Source organism: Balaenoptera acutorostrata, chromosome 18 (assembly GCF_949987535.1).
Source record: "Balaenoptera acutorostrata chromosome 18, mBalAcu1.1, whole genome shotgun sequence".
NCBI classification, from domain to species: Eukaryota; Metazoa; Chordata; class Mammalia; order Artiodactyla; family Balaenopteridae; genus Balaenoptera; species Balaenoptera acutorostrata.
In genome coordinates, this window is record NC_080081.1 from 57,883,637 (window position 1) to 57,901,308 (window position 17,672).

Genomic DNA, 17,672 nt, shown 5'->3' on the forward strand with positions numbered 1-17,672 from the left:
ATTAACGTTCTTACCAATGATTTTGTTACAGAACCACATACATTTCTATAGGAGAGGAGGTGGAGGACCCTGAAAACACATTTAGAAAGCATACTTGTGGGGTTTCCCTCATGGCGCAGTGGTTAAGAATCCGCCTACCAATGCAGGGGACACGGGTTCGATCCCTATTCCAGGAAGATCCCACATGCCGCGGAGCAGCTAAGCCCGTGCGCCACAACTACTGAGCCTGTGCTCCAGAGCCGGCGAGCCACAACTCCTGAAGCCCGCACGCCTAGAGCCTGTGTTCTGCAACAAGAGAAGCCACCGCAACGAGAAGCCCACGCACGGCAATGAAGAGTAGCCCCCGCTCGCCGCAACTAGAGAAAGCCCACGTGCAGCAACGAAGTCCCAACGCAGCCAAAAATAAATAAATTAAATTAAAAAAAAAAAGAAAGCGTACTTGTGCAGGAAAGTGAAGTGCCAGCAAAACCAAATCCTTAGGTAGCAGAGGTATAACCCGTAAACCAGAGGGCATTCAGGAGTGAGTCATGAGACCGACATGTTAATACGGGCATAAGGATATTACACACGGAGATGAGGTCAGTAAGAACCACCGGCAGAAAATAAGGTAGAGATGGTTAGTAAAAGAGGAGCTCAAGGACAAACTAACAAGGACACTAGGAGAGGTTGCCAAAATGCCGAATAAATTTGACAAAGGGAAATTAGTGCTTGGAAAACCAGAGACTAGGAGGGGATGAATAGTCAGTAAAAGGATGGAGGCTCCTGGTGGGAGGGGTGACATTCCAAACGCAGGTACTTTCTGCCAGGATTGGAGCTGGCCAGACTTTTGCAGCGGAAGAAGCCAGAATGTCAGAAAGAGGAAAACGTCATCAGAGTTACACCATGCCCACGCTTTCAGGACCTGGGGACTGTCTAACTAGGAAAATAGGAATCTCTTCAAGTATGCTTCGCAGAGGAAATTTACGAGAGAGAATTGGTTACTCAGGTGATGGGGGAGCAGAGAGCCTACACATGACAGTGAGATAATCCAGAGATGAGCAACAGCAGGAAGCTGCCGCCTTGCCTAGGCTGACAACAGACAACGGAAGGAGGGGGTGCTGCTGGAGTCCACGGGCCAAGGTCACTCGTGAGCAGCTAGAACCAGAGAAGGTCTGTCAAGCATGAGTGGTGCTACCAGGGAGGGATTCCCTCTGCCCGCCACGTGAAGCTGGAGGAAAGAAAAAAATACCCTCCCTGGCTTTGCCCTTCTCCCTGCTGTCTCCCACGTGCCTTCCACGGGCTGAACACAGCAAGCCAGCTGACTCGGAAACCCGGGTGAACAGCCTGCAGGGGTGAGCCTCCGGCACATGGCGGGGGAGGGGGGGAAGGCCAGGAAGCCTGGGGCGAGGACCAGGAGTCACAGCGAGCTGTAATAAGCAAGCCTCTTTCCCAACAGATACACTTTTAAAAAAGTTTGTTTACTGCCATATAATGGTCACACAGGAATAAATTAAGTGGAAGCCGTACCTGCCGGACTGGCCTATTGACCTTCCTGCTGCGTGCAGGTGACCCTGATCTATTCTGCACAGTCCCCGAGTTGCACGGGTTGGGGGATCTATTCTATAGTAATACCCTTTCTTCAGTTACAATTAATCCAGGACTAGTCTTAAAAAGTGCATTTTTTCCCCAAAATCCTAGGGGAAAAACGGTTCTTTGAAAAAATTTTTAAATATAAGTATTTAATAGGAGAAAATATACGCGTGCACGCCTGGGCCCACACACCCACCAATGAGTACAGGCGAAACTGGGGAAACCTGACCAAGACTGGCGGACCGCAGCGATCCATGTCCTGGTTGTGACGCTGCCCTATAGGTTTGCACGACGTTACCACAGGGGGGAAATGGGTAAAGGGTACACAGGCTCTGACCATGTTATTTCTGACAACTGCACATGAATCTGTAATGATCTCCAAATAAAAAATTTAATTAAAAAATATCATAAATATGTGCCTACTCTTCTAAATTAATAAGGCCTCTTCCTTTCCCCTGTGTTTCACCCATAGTGTCTCCGGTCTGTACACTCACAAGCGCAGTGTTTCTACCGTCAGGACTCTGATCTCCCAGTGAAGCAAGGCCCAGTAAACTCTGTGCTGGCCCCCTCTACAACTTCTCAGAATTCCATCTTCTCTCTGTCATTGGCTCAATGCTACTTTTGCAGAAATATGATGGTGTTAGGTTGCTCTTGTTTGATTATTCAGCCTTTGCCTTTCTGACTGCAGACGGAGCCAGGACCTCAGTCTTCATGCACGGGACAATTAGGAGACTGCCTGATCTTATTTCAGATCAGCTAACAAGCCTTAACCTGCTCATTTCGTGATTAAGAATTCATTTCAAAACCGCTCTCTTTCTGGATGCATGCTTCCCTTCTCCCAGCCTCCACACCCTTTGATCTCCTTTGGGAGCTGGTGGCCTAAGAACCAGCAGGAGAAACTGCAGAAAAAAAGCCTGGCACTTTGACAGACCAAGAGGAAAGAGCCAGCCCACTCCCAGCTACCACTCATTCACTTAGCTAAAATATAGGCTACAGGAGAAGTGGGGAAAACAATAGATAGAAGTGCATGCTAGGTCTTCCAGAAACTCATGCTGGATGAAAATCCCTTCTTAGCCAAGAGTATGAGGGGAAAGAATCACTATTCTTCACAAAATGGACACGCGCCACAGACGTCTCTCCAACTCTCCTCTACCACTCCACGAATCCCGCCCGTAAAATATAACTTTCTTCCTTTAATGATCTGGTGGTAAATTATTTATATGCTTCAATTTATCTTTCTGTCTTCTTTTATTTATGCCCAGAACTGTACTACTTAACTCTAGAGAGCCTGACCACGATTACAGGCAAGGCAGAGGCGTCTCAGCCCTTTAGGGGGTATCGTGCTGGAGGGACAGCAGGCCGAGCCGCGGGTGGAGGCCTGATGTCTCCGTCTTGGGATGAGCTAAGTGAGCACGCGTCTCCGGCCTCTTGGTCCTGCTGACTTTTCCAGCCAGCTTTCCACCCAAATCATTCTTGCATCCTTTCCCCATCTCCAGCCTCCCAGCCACTATCTTCTCTGTTTGTCTAGGCACCGCCACCTCCTAGCTGGTCTCCAGGCCCCCAGCTCTTCCTCTGTCAATCCATTCCCCACTCGCCTGCCAGCAAGGTCGTTCTCAGCTGCAAATCAAGAGTAACGATGCCCTCACCTTAATTCTTCAGTAACCCTCTATCACCTGAGGCCGGAGTGCCCAAATTTGCCTAATGAAGAAAACCAGTGGGGGCATTATTTGAAAAATAAATGAAGCAGATTCTTCAGTATCTTCCATTGGGTTTCTCCAGAAACAGACCTTGAGACAGAATTTATTTACTTTTTTCCTTTTTTTTTTTTTCTTTTGGCCGTACTGCGTGGCATGCGGAACTTCCCTGATCAGGGATGGAACCCGCACCCCCTGCAGTGGAAGCGTGGAGTCTTAACTACTGGACCACCAGGGAAGTCCATGAAAGAATTTAAATGCAAGCTATTCGTGTGGGAACGGATCCTAGGAAGGACTAGTACAGGAAAGGAAGGCAGCCAACAAAGCCCAGATTATCGAGCAGACAGCCACCATGGGCAACGCCATCAGTCTCACTAGGGGATCCTGGGACACAGCGTAGGAACACATCAGTCTCTGCACCTGATGGGCCAAGATGCTAACGTATTGCCACCCAGCTCTCTTCAGTCATTGGATGAGGTCCACTCCTGGGGCCATCTAACTTCGCTGCCCTACAGCTGCCCCACCTGTGAGAGAGAAAGCCCTCGGGTGGAGAACAGTAGGTGCTTGCAGAAGAATTCTGCAGATGTGCATGGGAGCGGTGAGCATCCAGGCATAATGTGTCTACTTGACTTGGCGTGTCCCTGAAGAGTCTGATTCGGGGGGCCGGGGTTGGGACCCAGGAATCAGTACTGTGGCAAGAACGGGGAGACTGTGAAACACTGACCCAGATCATAAAGTTCAAAATCTTTGATGGGTCTTACTAGTTCTTCCATGGTCTGCCCCCTGCCCTGCTCTCCAAACTTCCTCTCCCCTCACCCCCCATCACAGTCACTTGTAAACCACACTGAACTTGTGCACTTCCTGCAAGTCTTCCCTGCAGGCAGCATATTCTCTGCTACAAGCAGGAACTGTGCCTTAATAATATTACTCTATGATCCCCAAAGCCAGATACTATGCCAGTCATATAGTAAATGCTCAATAAATGTTTGTTAAAGAAATCATCCTAAAAGGAAACAGTATGGTACTACTTACATAGGTTCTGTGGACATAACTATCTTCCCTATCTCTCAAAATAGTAGTAAAATGAAACAAATATCTATTGAGCCCCTAATATACGGAAGACACTCAGGAATCCCTCCAGAAAAGCTCTATAACCTTTGATCAGCATACACCTTAACAGACACTTGCTGCTACAAAACTGTGAAATAAACCCTACAAGCGAGACAAACAACAGAGGTAGTGGTGGAAAGGTGAAGGATGCTTTACAGGGAATTGGAAGCCTGTCAGGCTTTACCCTACCTGGTGATTCTGCCAGGGCTGTCCCCAGAGACACGGTCGCCCTTCACATACTTCACAAAGATGGAGCAGGATGAAGAAGAAAGTCTTATTTCAATGCCACTGATCTCTCAGGATTAAGACTTCTTCCAATCACCAGAAATTTGGTACCTGGGACCTCGATGGTAACGCTGGGCTCTATCCCTTAAATGCACAACAGCTTCTGTGGTTTTCAAGCTACTCAGGATGCTCTCTTAAAAACCAAAGCAGAGGTCTGGACAGTCGGAGTCACTAAAGACCTCATCGGCGGCTTTTCTCCCCGTCTGGGTTATTAACCACAGCGCCCTGGCCACACTCCAGTCTGGATAATTACACTGGGGCGAACAGATTTCACCCTCCAGCTCCAGCTAAATAAAGTATTCCTTCGGCCCAGCTGCCGTTACCTTTGTTATGCTGCTGCGGGCTATTAAAGAGCTCTTCTGTACTTAGGACGGCTGTATTTGTGAAAAATCAATACCCTTGGTATAACTTTCTACACCGACAAGAAGTATATTCCAAAATATCACTGGCTAAGTTAGTTGTTTTGACATGTTTTTATACAGGGCCAGAAACAATTAGAAAAGTACAGTCATTTCTCCTCCATTTCCCCAACTTTTGCTATTCATGCAGATACAGACTGAAATATTTGCAGCATCACATAAAGGAGGCAGCAGGTGCGTACTCCACAAAATACATGCTGAGTGTCTACCACGTGGCAGGCTCTGTTCCGGGCACTGTTGTAAGGGTCATGGGTTATGTTCTCAGCATAAACTTGAACTTTTTCCAAAGGGAATAATTCAATTTAATGCTTCCTCTGCTGCTACATTTCTGAGAATCTGAATACATCATCTTTACTTAAAATCTATCATACACAGGTCTCCCAATCAAATACTATTTCCGTCCACTCTTTAAAAAAAAAAAAAAATCTACAGGAAAACTCAATGTGTATGTGGGTGGGTGTGGAAGTATATGTGTGTCTAAGAATGAGAAAATATGCTTTCTTGGCCAGCCTGGAGGGCAACAAATGGGATGCTGCTTGGATAAATATTTATTTGTTTGCTTGTTTAGCAATCATCCTATTTGTGTGGGTGAGAGTTTACAGGTTATAATAGCAGAAGCTGACATAAGGGAATGGAAAACGCAAATATCTCTTGTTTAAAACTTCTCTTTACTGTATGAAAAAAATACAAATCAGGCCCTTTGGTGCTCTATCATTAGGATGAAAACCATGAAAAGGAAAAGAATGCAAACACATAACATACACACATTCTCGAGAACATGAAGATAGGAGAGGGAAGTTAATTAAATTTCAAGATTCCAGTGGAATAAATTAAATGTATGAACTACAGGATATTTAACATCATGCCACGCAAAGAGAAATGGTTCTGAATTTTTTAAAATAATAATAACCTTAAAATTCAGATTAATCCTAGAGGATCCAAAGCAAGCACTTGTCCTGAACAAACTACAACCAGACTGTGAAAAATGATTTTAAAAATCAGTGACGTTCACTTGAAATCTGCGAAATTATTATTCTGCTTGGAAATCCTTCTAGCTAGAACAAGTTATAGCAGACTTCTAAAACTAGGTTAAACATGCTGTAAATCAATTTATTCCCCCCTACAAATCTGCTACAGTGCATGCTTTTCTGGTGAAAATGGCTCTGCAATGGTACTTAATACTGTCACTACATTGTTTCTCCAACCAGTCCAATCCAAGTTTTTCTTCCAGTTAAGGTGTATTAAAGTTAACTGACTACCTTTGTCATAAATAATAAATAACAGAATACAGATTCTTTAAAATAGCATAAGGAACCTATCACACATGCAATACATTGCCTAAGTTTAGAAAAAAGCCTTAATAATGCACATGTGATCCAAGTTCGCCATCCAGTACTCCATTCATTATCATTTCAGAGTTCAGAAGCAATCTGCACTATTGCCATCTCTCACAGATAGATGACTTGTCCTCCACAAGCAGGCTTCAGGTAATACATTTGGCAAGAGAGCTTTGATAAAAGACTGAAACGAAGATTATGCAGCTACACAGTCTGTCCCATGTAGTCTATTTTCTTTTAATTTTTATTTTATATTGGAGCATAGGTGATCAACAATGTTGTGTTAGTTTCAGGTGTACATCAAAGTGATTCAGTTATACATATACATGTATCTATTCTTTTTCAAATTCTTTTCCTATTTAGGTTATTACAAAATAATGAGCAGCGTTCCCTGTGCTATACAGTAGGTCCTTGTTGGTTATCTGTTTTAAATATAGCAGTGTGTACATGTCAATCCCAAACTCCCAATCTATCCACCCCGCCACCCTTCACCCCTGGTAACCATAAATTCGCTCTCTGTGAGTCTGTTTCTGTTTTGTAAATAAGTTCGTTTGTATCTTTTTTTTTTTTTGAGCCCAGATCACTAGATCAACAGTACATCTCTCACGTTGCAGACAGACCACAACACGTGATTAATTAGCTGTAATGGTTAAACTCTTGCACGTGTACAAGCTGACCAACACAATCCTCAATCTCATCCCCGTTTAAAATTCATTTACAGAATAATAGATCATTAAAGCTTGTCCAAAGATGTAAACAATTACCAAAGCAAAGGACTGGGCTTCCCCAGTTTGAGGAAAGAGGTGGAAAGTCACAGGACTTTGCGTGACTGAGGGCTGAATACACAATGCATCTAAAACCATAATGTAGCCTGGTGTCAACACTGAATTTTGACTCCCAAATATTATTGTATTTTCTAAGTATCTTTATTAGGATAAAAATCTTGGTTACAAATTCTGTGTAAAGAACAAAGAAAGAATAATTTGAGGGAGGAAACAGGAGAAAATTTTTCAAGTGTGACCCAAGGCAAGACATCCTGGAGATGACTCTGTAACCAGGCTCGAGTCACAACACCTAACCGTGCCTCACTGTCCCTTAAAACTAAAGGGTTAGGCCAAAGCATCAGTCTCGCCTAACTCCCTCCTGGCAGTAAAATCCAGTCACCTATTTAGGTATCACAGAGAACTCAAGTTTTTGTAAAATCCTAAGAGCATCTGACGGCAGCAGAAAATGTGCTTACGGTGCTTAATGACTATGAAGGGAAGAATGAGAAGGGTCTAAACAATCCTCCCAGTCTTGCATTTTTCAGTTTATACTAGGCTTAGGAGGGCAATTGAAATTAGATGCTTCATTTCATCCCACAATAACAATATAATTCTTATTATAATAAAAATTTTAAATGTATATTTTAAAAACATCCCCAAAAGGAAACAGCTTCACCTTCCTCAAATGAAAGTTGTTAGTAGATCTGTCTCGTTTGGAGGGTTGCGATGCTTGAGCTACAGTTATGAGTGTAAGGATGTGGAAGCAGCTGTCACTGCTTTGTTTTTCATTCACAGTAGGTGGTTGCCAAGCAACAAAATACTATTGTCTGTTTCCATGATCTATTGGCCAATTTTACTGGTGATAATGCTTTCCATAGTTTAAAACAGGGCCACCGTTTGCGCAAGAAGAAATGAGAAAAAATTCTAAGGATGACAATAACATATATATAACTAAACACACTGAATGTACCCCCAAATTATGTGTATAAATATATAGCTGTGTGCTGATATACATACATATATTTTGCGTGTGTGTGTGTGTGTGTGTGTGCGCGTGACTATATACATTTTTGTTCTACCTACCTCCAACCCATCTCAATTTGATAGGCCAAAAACTAGAATCTAAATCCCTGAGGGCAAATCAAAGCATGACCTGGAGATATGAAAACATAGTAAGAATTATTTTCTCAACAATAGCAATAATTTCCAATTTTGCCAGATGTATCAAATTCTGTCCCTTGAATACAAAGTTCTTCAGTCAGAAAAGTAATTCTACCTATATAAAAATTATAAATGGAAAGCCTTTACTATCTACTTTGGAATCATCAAACATATTTAATATGTTGTTTTACTTCAAATCATCTGCTACCACTGTGTACAAAGATAATAATTCAAATGGGAATATTCTGCTTTTCTTTACACCCAAGAATCTTAACATATATTCACTTTTTAAATAATTGAATTGTGCTCCCTGGAATAGCCTCATGTGATTCCCCACTTTGTTTTGATATTGGTTCCTAGGGAATAACAGTCATGCTATGTTACTCTTGCATATTTCACTAGCTTACAAATAAAATAATGCACAGTGTACTCACTATAAAGTTGTCAACATTAGCTTGCATCAGTTGCTGTTTGTTTTCCACTGACAAGGTTTCTAAAGATAAGAATTACAATATTCTTAGATGTACAGACACAACATCAAAACAGCCTGAAGGAATTAAAGCTGGAAAGTGCCAGAGGCAATCATGCTTTGAAATGAAGAGAAATCAGTGTCACGCACACACATATATTTCTGCAAAGACCCTAAATAATGCCAGAACAGTCTTTGGATTTTATGCAATGCTCATCCGTCTCCCTTCACAATATACCAAAGCACTTTAACTATTTAGTGCATCCCTCTAAAGGAGCCTTTGAAATTCACTTTTTGAAATTCATTACCACTTGCAAATCGATATATTGCAAGAAACTGGAATAAGCAAAACCCATTACGTGGATTGACATTATTACTATAAAATCTATCAAAAGGGCAACGTTAGCAAAACAAACAAAGTGTGTTAAATAATGAACTGAATACTAGTCAAAATTACTTTTCCAGAGAGAGCCATCTTCAGCAAAACGCTCCCGGGAGCGCCCATCCGGGTTTCTCCTTCACGTCTCACCCTACAAATGACCCACTTCCTTCTCCCTCAGCTTCTCAAGGTTGCTCACCTGCGTCTGGCCCTCACCAAGAAACAATTTCCTTCTCACTTTCTCCACCCTCTTCATAACCCTTAGGCACCCATTACTTTCTCCAAACTACCAGACTCAAATCTGCATCCCAGTTTGCCACGAACCTCCCCATAAGCACTTGTTTCCCTCATTCTTCTAGATCTGCTTTAAAAATCTCCACCACAGAGCAAATACAATACTAATAAAAAGAAGGTTACAAGCCAGTTTTTTCTTTTAATATCACAGCAGCAAAATGTTGAGAAAAAAAACAGAAAAGGAGAAAAGCAGGAGCGCATTTGGAGGAAGGCGGATGAGAGTGTAGCTATACACAATGGGACGCGAGGATCCAACCGGGCCCGGCTTCCCCACCTGTCGACCCCACCTCCCCCAAGTGCGCGCCGCGGGATGACAACCACAACACTCCAAACCACCCCCCTCCCCGGAAAGGAGGCGGGGTTACGCCTTCAGCCAATCAGAACCCGCAAGCCCCAGGTGTCCAACCTATGGGGTGGCCGTGGCAGTGCAGGGGGAGGACGTGGGGTGGTCGGGGAGGGGCGGCGTCCGTGGGAGGCGCGCACGTGTGGAGTCCGGAGAAGAGGGGAGGCGGCAGGCGTCCGGCTACCGAGGCGTAGGTTCTGCACCCTGGCAGCCGCCGAGTCCTGCTGCCCAGTGCCTCTTTTGCCTCGGGCTGGACCGGGCCTCCCGCCGAGGAAGACCGGTCCACTGTGTCTGAGTTCCCCGAGTAAGGGGACAGTCACAAATAATAACAATAGTACCTAGTTCAGACAAGGCGGGGAGGAAAGTTTCCGGCCCGCACCCAGAGGAGTCCGCCAGGGCTGGGAGGAGAAGGGATGCAGGGCGGGAGGGTGACAACGGGGAAAGAAGAGAGCAGCGGGAGGGCTGCGCGAGCAGGATGCGGACCCGGGTGCGGTTCAGGGGGCGGCGGGCAGCGGGGTGCGCTGTCCAAGGTGCACAGGAGGTGGAAGGCGCGCGGCGGGCGCGGAGCCCGCAGCCAACACTGGCTGGCGGCGCGGGGGAGAGCTGAGAATAGCTGTCTGGGGCGCCAGGCGCCCCCAGGCTCGTAAAAGTCACCCGGCTGGAGCTGAGGTAGGGAGGGGAAGGGCGCGGGGGGCTGCGGTGAAGCCCCCACGCTCCCCTGCCCCCCTCCCTACCGGCCTCACCTCTAGCTCCATTCCCCTCCCCCCGAGCCCACTCCCCTCCGAGCCTCCGTCCTGGTGCCGCGGCGGCGGCGGCGGCGGCGGCGGGACCGCGGAACCCCCGCTCCGAGCCCGGACGCCCCGGGGATGCTGCGGGCCCCGGAGCAGCTTACCTGGGGCCGCGGTACCGGTAGCGGAGGCAGCCAGCCGCGCGGACCCGGGCGCGGCGCGGCTCCTCCTCGCCTCTGCGTCCTCCTTCTCCGCTTCTCCCCGGACTCGGTCCAGGGCACGGAGCTCTGAGACCGCGCCGGGCTGCAGCTACCTTTCCCACCGCCGCCTCGGCTGCGCTACCGCAGACAGAGGACGCCCAGTGGCGGCTGGAAGCCTGTGTGAGTAGCGGCGCCGGAGAGAGTGGGATCTGCTGAGCGGCGCTGGAGACTCCGCGGCTCAGGGCGCGCGGCCGTGCGCACGCGCGCCGGCGAGTGTGTGGGTGTGTGTGTGTGTGTGTGAGCGTGCGCGCGCGCGCCCACGGGAAGGGGGAGTCGCGAGGGGAGAGGGAGAGAGCCGAGAGACACTCGCAGGGACCGAGGCGAAATTTTTCGCCCTCGGAAATCCGTAAACCAGGAAAAGGAGGATCGAACGTGCGTGTGGCCCGGGGGAGCTGCCCGCGGGGCGGTGGCAGAGGAGGAGGGGAAGGCAGCGCGGCGCGCGCGGGGGCTCCAGATCCGAGCTGGGCTGGGCCGAGCGGAACGCGCAGCCACCGATGCAGCAGAGGCGGCGCCCGCAGCCCACTGTCGCGCTGCTCCCTCTAGGGAGGGGCCGGGCCGCTCGCTCCCGCCACCGCTGCTGTCCGGACTTCTCGCCTGGGCGCGCGGGGATGGGGATCGAGCCCCCACCGTGGCCACCGCAACCTTGGAGGCGCTCGGCCCGCTGAGGGGCCGAGAGGGGAACCCGGCGCACGTGGCCGATTACCGGCTGGAGCCGGCGCGTGCAAGAGCTGCGGGCGTGGAGTGGGCGGTGGAACCCGGCCGAGCGCGGCCTGCCGCCTAGACTGGGTAGAGGAAGCCGGGCGGGGGAGCGAGGGTGAGGTCGGTCAAGGGTGCGGTCAGCAAGCACAGTCGAGGGTTGTGAGGGCTTCCACTCCAGGCGGAATGTTGCCTTTTTTTCTTCTCGGAGGCCACTTTTCCTCGAAGTTATCCACTTCCCAGGTAAAAGTGCCGGTTTCCTCTTTGTTCGGATTCAGCTAACTGTGCAGGCATCCGGCTTCTTTGAAGTCCAGCTTCTCCAAGAACCGGCCAGCCTGGCGCCGCTCTTGGCCCTTTAAACCTCTACTCTCTCATTCATCCGAGCTACATTGTATACCGTAGAAATAAAATTTTCAGGCATATTTACATGCCCTTTCTCCTAAAAGACTTCTTGTCCTAGCGGTATTCTTTTCCATGCTTGTTTTAAATTCTGAATGCACTTTTATTCCCTCAGGAATTTCTTAAAGGGTCATAAGGTCTGGTTGATACTTGAAATACCCTTCCTGGCAAGAATTCTCGGGCAGGGGCGGGGGCAGGGTTTGTGTTTCGTACACTTTTTCATGCCCTCCAGTACTGAGCCCAGTACCGTGTACTTTGTGTGTTCTCTATAAATGCTGAATGAATGACATTGTCTTCTAGCTTCACATGTCCTGAAGGCGAAGACTTGGATGCTGGGAAAGTCATTACCACCCTACCAGACTTGCTTGATTTTAACTTATACCATTTCCCTGTGTGTGACTATTTTCCCCTCTGGCGGCCAGAGCCCCAGTGCAAAGAATGACAGCAGAGAGTACTGACCCATTGTGCAGTCTCACCAAGGTGCTGGCAGAGATCACTCTGCAGGGAACCCGATGGGGCACCTGGGTGTGAGAAGGCTAAAGCGTGCTTCATTTCGGTCCTGGGGGAATCCAGTCTCTCAACATGAAAGTCACATTTCGTTAGCAGTTTATAATGTCTCTTCTAGAGCAGAAGGACAGGAAAAGAGGTTTAAGAGAAATGCACGTTTCTGATAGCTTGTCGGGTACAAGATTTTCTCTTGTAAAGAGCATTACTTAATGGCTACTTGCCAATACATGCAGGGTCACCCCAGACTACTAATTCTGCTGTAGCACCAAGCCCACATCCTTCAACCTTGGTATTTCTACAGTCATTCTCTTAGAAGCAAAAGTCCTCGATTTTACATTCCATGCTAAATTTCAGTTCCTTTGAATTCAGGCTCTTCTATGAGCTGCTTCTCTCTCCACTCATGATATCACAGCTTTGAAATAGAACTGAAATTAAGTGAAAATTAAAATGGATTTAGTTGGGTGCTGCCGTCTGTTCTCTAGTGGGAGTCCCTTTAAATGATTCCTCTTCTGTCACTCAATTTACAATCTTCTTAGAAGCCACTTGTTGTGATATGGAATTCTTGTGCTTTTTTGTTAGGTTGAAAGCTTAGGTATTTTAAATTTTTACTTGAAAGGAAGCTCTAGAACTTGCAGGAGGAGCAGAAAAACTCTGACACCCAAAATGGATTCTTGACAGCCAACCTTTAAAATGGCTATGAGTCAGAGTCTTCCAAAATAATTTTAAATAATTTTGTTTTGCTTAAAAAGTTGCCTTTATGGTTTCATTCAACAGCTTCCCAAGTGCTTGCTTACTTGGTGGGATGGAAGAATGGAACAAAGCCATAACTTCTCTGATGAGCACCAAAGGGATTAGACTTGTGTTTGTAAAAACAAATACATTTACAGGAAGCCAACATTTAAAAATAAGAATGTAGGCTTGGAGCAATCTTAATGTATGTTAATTTAAAAGATAAACCATAGAAAGAAAGACTAACAACATAAGAGATAAAGTGTTTCTGACCCGCTTAAAAGTTTAGAGGACTAGCTAGGATTAAAATGCTATAAACCATAGCTCTTCATGCTAGCTAAACACTAAATAATAATAAAATGTTCTACCGAGAAATTCATTTTCATGTTATTATCAGTTGAACTGAGAAATAATAGCATAATTATAAAGGTTCGATTTTTCTTCCTAAAAAGGGAATGCTCCTTAACGTAACTGCTTTTTCAATTTGCAGCAGTGCAATGAACTAGTCAAACATTAACTTCCTTAAAAATACTGGATTGGGAAAGGGTGGGGTGTGTAGAGAAACCCTTTAAACTGATTTGACTACAATTAACTAATCTGCCCATCTAAAGTTATAACAAAAGCTTTCTGCCTCTGAAGACTGGTAAATTTAGGCTGTGAGATGTACCCTGAATTCCAAAATCAACTCCTCATGCTGGGAGCAGATTGCTCCAAATTCCCTCAAGTGAGAAGGCAGGGACCGTTAGCTGAAATGCTGCTGTTGAGTTTAGTGGTTGTGAGCATGCATAAGGATACAGGTAATTTCCCCCATAATTAGGTCACAGATCACTTAGTGCATTAGAGTTTTAAATGATAAAAAAACACCTTGACTTGCACCTGGACCCAAATGCCAGCTCAGTACAGAGTGTAGCATGGGGACAAGAAGAAGTTTCAAGTTATCCTGTTTCTCTTCATGCTCTTATACATTGTTTTATTCCACATATTACTTAGGGCAATTTAATTCTAACTGGAGATCAGGCATATTTAGGGAAGTCAAAAATCAGAGGAAAAAGGTTATAGTGTATTCCAAGCAAATGTAGGTGGGCTTCCAGAGTTATCAGTGCTGACATTCCGGAGACAGGCGAAAATATTAAAGACCACAGGTTCTTAATAGTTTATGGAATAATGGATTTCCTGGAAGCTGAAGAAAGCTCTAGATCCTCTCCTCTGGAAAGTGAGCATATGAACACAAAAAAAATTTGAATAAAATTTCAGGAACTTAAGGGAACACCCTCTGAAGCTCAGGTTAAGAACCCCTGTCTAACATAGATCCTTTGCACATTGATATGTATGGCTAAAGGGAAATGAATTGGTAGATATACTACTATCCTTACTTCTGTTTTTAATCCAATAAGTTATTTGGTTGTCATACCAGGAAGATGCATAAGCAAATCAGTAAACCCCACAAGTATTTATTGAGTACCTACTTCATAATCAGTACTATCCCTAATGCCATGATTGTTACAAATAAAGTATAAAATGCAATCTCTGCCTTTAAGGAGCCTACAATCTAGCTATCATTATTCTTGGGAACAAAAAAGTGAACATAAGCATAATTTATCACTTGACCAGGTACAAGAAACTTCAACTTGAATTACCAATGTGACTTAATGAGCCATTTGTTAGGTAAATAAACCATTCCATTGAAAATTGATTAGTGGCCAAGGTATATATGCGTATTTTCATATTCATATTCCCTAGTAGTAATAACTTAAATTACCACATGATGTATAAGGTAAAAAGCTAGTCTGTTGCTGAATTCTGAATTTTAGACTGGGGATAAGAAGAAAATTACTGACAAGAAAGAAATCAGCCATATTGGCAATGGCAGCTGTGGATTAAGTATCCCTGGAGATCCCTGGGCAGAGTGGAGTTGATTAGAATATGCTAATCAATTTTATATAGTTTATATTTCAAATGATCCACAAATTAGTAGGACCACCCATGTATTTTGAAATTTCTGTATCTACAAAGACCCTTCCGTCTATTCTTGGATAATTTTAGTGTAATATTTTATTATGACTCTCCTTAACATTTCTTAATTTTTGCCCTCTGTTCTTTTCACTTATTAACATTATTTATTTTTGGTTAATAGAACTTTTGAAACTACAGCTCCTTCACTCAATTCATAACAAACTTATAAAGAGGAAAAGCAATAATCCAAGGAAACAAGAGGTTTTCAGTTAAAAGAAGTGTTACCATGAACTCCTCTCCCACTTAAGGGTGGCATGAACATAAAGCCAGTCACATAATTAGAGCTGTGGAAAGCTCAACCATCCATGTGTTGACCACTTACATAGCCTGCCTCTCCAAGGGCCCCAGAGGCTTCATGTGGGGATACCAGGACTACCAGTCACATCTTTTCACTTCTCCAGAGGCAGTCTTAGTGTCATATAAAAATGGCACTGGACATCAAGTTGTAAGATCTGAGTTCAATCCCAGCCTGGCAAACAAGTTGCTATGAGACCTTTGGCAAGTCACTTTCTGAGCTTCAGTTGACCCTCCTGTGTAATGTGGACAATAATAACTACCTCATTGGTTAAGAAAATTACAATGTGAGAAAGGGTTTCAAATGTTGTAGGAGCTAAGTAAGTCTGCGCAATCTTGGATTTAAATCAAGTGTGTGGCAGAAAATTGGAACACGTACACGAATGGGAAGCTCCTGTAGAAACGCTGGAGCCTTTGTTAGACTATAACTTAAAGAACATTGAACTGATTTGATGATTTCTTGGAGTCCCTTCCAAGGATATTTTAAGAAAGCCACAGACAACCAGAAGTTGGCAGAAACAGACACATGCAGGAAATTGTGGGTTCCATAATTCTAGAGGTGTTGTAATTCTGTAAATTCTGCTGCTGTCGCAAAACCCAAGCTTTTGTGTTCATTTGCTTTTAATTAGTCTGTTTTTCCTGTCACACAGATCCTGCTTCCCCAATGGTGTTTTGAGCTGCTAACTTAGCTATAGGAACATTTATTTTACAGATTAAGACCAACTGTAAAATTTATTTTTTTTAAACAAAAATAATTCACTGTTTATTCCTCCTTAATTGTGAAAGCAGTGTGTGTACTCATTGGGGGAAAACAAGCAATACAGAAATGTATAAAGAAGAAAAAAAATGCTGTAACATCACCTCTCAGGGACCAACCAACATTCCTACTTTTGTGTATACCTTTCCAGACATTTTCTTTGCATCAGTTTATTGTTTTAAAATGTCATTCAAGTCAACGTATCAGCCATTTAAATACACACTAGCATTTTAGCAAAAACAGTTAAACTCTTTCACAAAAAGATTCAAAAGTGGTTTTGGGTTTTTTTTTCCTTTCATACTCTTCCTTTTCAGGATGGATTCTTTGCTCAGCAAGTCCTTTAAACAGGATTTTACCAAGTCATCCTTGAAACCTTCCCTTTTTACTTCCCCATTTTCACTGCTTCTAACAGTGAGTACTTCTTAATGACCCTTTAAAAACTTAATCTCACCTTGAGCTGCCATGTTCTGGAGTCACAAGCCCTGCTCCTTGGCCTCTAGCCATTCTGTGGATGCTTTGCATTACTTAACCTCCACCCCCAAGATGAGGTCCGGCTCTGACCTTGGATCTGGTACTGAATTCCCTGATGGAGCAGGAAAGATTCTTGATTTCAATAAGTAACCAGAATGTTCACTGGAGTGACCATCTACTGGTTATACAGAAGGTTGGCCTGGAGGTGGATTATTTGCATTCATGTTTTGTGTCAATTGCTGCAGGCAAAATTTGGGAAGTATGTTTTATTTTGTTTTAAGAGGCTATAAACAGTCCTTCAAGATGAAAATGCTGACTATAATTCCAAAAGAATCTCCTGCTTTTGCAGTTGAGCATGCTCACTATTTCACCCAGGAAGCTATAATTATTAATGAAACATAATAACAATGTTTATAATTTTGTTGATTTGTTAGTTGTACAGAGCACAAGCTCCCAGAGTAAAACAACCCCAATCCAGGCTATCCCATTCTGCAAATCCAGGCGACCAGGACCTCTGGCATCACTCTTAAAATGAAAGCTAAAGAATTGACAGTAGGAAGGAAGGAAACAAAGAAAACAAGGTGAGATTAATTATCTGTAGGAGTTCTCTGAAGAATATACACCCTACCTTGTGAATTATGAAAGTTTTAAGGAAATAAGTTACCACCTTGTATGTGCAACTCATCTAAGAAAAGAATGAGATAATAAAATGCAACATACGAGACAAGCTATAATCTTGGAAACTGTATACATGGCATAGCAATATGCATTAAAAAGTTTTAGAGAATTGATAGCATGTCTCTAGCATTCATCAAAGAGAGCCATCATGTTTAGCAAGTCAGAGAATTTCAGCAACTAGAAAGGTGTACTTTTGTTGCACAGGATCATTTATCTTGATTCTTTCCTGTCCTAGATGCTGCAAGTTTATGTCTATAGGTCCACCTTGGGCTAAGAAGTGGCCTTGGGCAGGAAGAGGTACCAAGTTTATAGCATG

General features: G+C 44.5%; 1 protein-coding gene across 7 annotated transcripts in view; it reads right to left on the reverse strand.

The window, feature by feature from the left end:
• ENOX1 (ecto-NOX disulfide-thiol exchanger 1) overlaps positions 1 to 11,196 on the reverse strand; it is a 614,655-nt gene extending 603,459 nt beyond the window's left edge. For 4 of the 7 annotated variants that reach the window (XM_057532924.1, XM_057532922.1, XM_057532918.1 and 1 more), the window contains exon 1: positions 10,717 to 11,194. The gene's annotated coding sequence lies outside the window, so the exon portion shown is untranslated. Of the gene's footprint in view, positions 1 to 8,773; positions 8,833 to 10,716 lie in introns of all 7 variants that reach the window. The other 3 variants (XM_057532920.1, XM_057532923.1, XM_057532921.1) reach the window with 3 other exon arrangements.
• Between the last annotated feature and the right edge of the window lie 6,476 nt (positions 11,197 to 17,672).